This window comes from Cystoisospora suis (assembly GCF_002600585.1).
Source record: "Cystoisospora suis strain Wien I chromosome Unknown contig_243, whole genome shotgun sequence".
Lineage (NCBI taxonomy): Eukaryota > Apicomplexa > Conoidasida > Eucoccidiorida > Sarcocystidae > Cystoisospora > Cystoisospora suis.
The window spans coordinates 32,591-34,799 of NW_027153045.1; the positions used below are offsets into that span (position 1 = coordinate 32,591).

The 2,209-nt window shown below is 53.0% G+C and overlaps 1 protein-coding gene across 1 annotated transcript in view; it reads right to left on the minus strand.

Annotated features, from left to right (window-relative positions):
• CSUI_000627 (protein phosphatase 2c domain-containing protein) overlaps window positions 1-2,209 on the minus strand; it is a 16,073-nt gene that overhangs the window by 4,544 nt on the left and 9,320 nt on the right. Inside the window, exons 2-3 of the mRNA XM_068060860.1 lie at window positions 1,923-2,149; window positions 1-1,394 (exon numbers count right to left, since the gene is read on the minus strand). The exon at window positions 1-1,394 is cut by the window's left edge and continues 4,544 nt beyond it. The gene's annotated coding sequence lies outside the window, so the exon portion shown is untranslated. The remainder of the gene's footprint in view (window positions 1,395-1,922; window positions 2,150-2,209) is intronic.

Genomic DNA, 2,209 nt, shown 5'->3' on the forward strand with positions numbered 1-2,209 from the left:
CTCTGCGGCTCGTGTGCCGGCGGCGAAACCACTGAGAGCTCTCGGGTCTCTCCAACTGTCTGTTTCTGCTCTGTCGATGTCCCTTCGGCCTGCCTAGGGCATGATTCTGCATTTCCGTCTATCACAGTTCCAAGTACTGCACCCTCTTTCCCCTCCTTATCCCTTGAAATCACGACGTCTTCTACCTCGTCCTTTACTTCCCTACCTGTGACCGACGCTCCTTTATGACCAATAGGAGGGGTAGAAGTCGTTTGAGTCCACGTCTCCAGGGCTCTGTCAATCTCAGCCTTCGGTTTCACTGCTGAGGAGAACTTACACTGCGCATTGCTACCTGAGACTTGTTTCTCACATTGATGCCGAACTGGGTTCTCGAGAGAGCTGCCACCTCGGGAGACCCCCCTCGAGAAAGCGGCTGCGCTACTTTGCTGTGCGTCTTGAGCTGCCTTTGCTACTCCACCGGAGAAGGTTTTCTCTGTTAAGCAGACGCTTGAAGACCGTTCAGCATGGTCATTGACAGGAATTCCGCCTCGCAAATAACTGAGGGAGGCAGGTACCTCTCTCCACCAGTTCTCGTGGAGTTCTCCCCCGATAAACCCCGATCTAGCAGGAATCAGACTCACGCAGCTGCGAGACAGCAATCTGTCAGCGCTGGAATCGCAAACCGGAAATGTTGTTCCACGGGACCTACGCAAATCTCTAACCCCGATTAGGGAGAAGCTTCTCCGGCTCCCGGCGGATGAAAGAAAACGTAGATGTCGTTGACCAAGACCTTTCTCACGGAGGCATAGAGAAGATCCAGCAGTCTTGTGGTCGCTCACAAGAACTCCATCCCTCCCATCAATCGTACCTGTGCGGGGCGCCTCGGATAGCATACAGCTGCCTCCAGGCGGAAAACCGAAATACTTGACTGCGAGCCCACGGCCAGGTACCTGGAATCCCCATACGCCCCTACCTGAGTCTTTGAGCTTTGCGGAAGAACACACGCTTTCAACACCGCAGAGAGGAGGAGACGAAATCAAAGTCTGTACTTTTGTAAGCCTCCCGGCATTCTCTGCTCCCACTGCAAAACGAGCAACTGGAGATGAAGGGCAGGACAAGGACGGTCTCTCCTTCAGTGACGATCCGGGGACGAAGAAAGGTGGAGGCTGCCTCCCGAGAGCGGGTACCATCCTGGCAGAAGAAGATTTGCCATCCCAAGGTAAAGCGATCGGGAAAAGACTGTCCCCGATCCTTGACTGAGAGTTCTTCTGCAACAAGTCTGGCGGTGAGACTGACAACTGGACTTTACAGCACCCCGCCATGCGGGAGGAGGTGGAGCCACTAAGTAAATCGCTGGAAGCCGATCTAAAAGCAGAGCTTCCTTTCCGTTGCGGACGACGTCGTAAGCCGTTGTCCTGAGGAATAACAGAAACACAAGAAAGCATGCTAAAACAACTACCCTAAAGCCCATCTTAAGATCAAATCGACCTCCCCGTCCCGGAGGCAGGTAAATTTACTTCCGAAAAGGACAAAAGAATCTCCGTTCTACCGACAAAAAGAAGCCAAAGGAGACTTCGGTAGGGCATCGGCAGCCTGACCTGCTGTTACAATATGCGACAGTACAACTCTAAACTCTCCCCTTGATCGACAAACACCCCTTATTCCTAGTCGCCATCTCTTCTTTTTCTTAATCTTCAAGAAAATGGACCCTCCAGCCGTCGCACGAGAACGTGATGCACACACAGGGAAAGAGCAGAGCAGCACGAGAATCATACATATGCTATTGCTGGCTGACTCGCTTCCTCTTCCCGCGCACCACAAGCAGAACAACAACAAGCAGTGGATTCGTAAGAAGTGTGAAAGGCTGGACTTGAATATGAACGGAATGCCAATCAAGACGGACAATAGGACTTTCTGCTGTGCAACGATGATGTTTCCCCTACGTCTCGCAAGTCCGAAAGGGAAATTGGCACGGCAGCCTCTGCCGCAGCGGGCGCGCAAGACTCCATCACGTTCTGAGGTTCTCCGGAGAAGAAAACCGGTGGCAAACACGCGTCTCCCGGATTGTCGCCAACTCCGCGTTTTCCGTAAAGAGGAATGGAATCCCTGCTTTCCTTCAGCTCCTTTTCCTCAAGGCTACCGGCAGCAAACATTAGAAAGGGCCCACTCTCTGCAGTTATCCAAGGCACCGGTTGCATCCCCCCAGAGTGCACGGGAGCTGGAGCTGAAA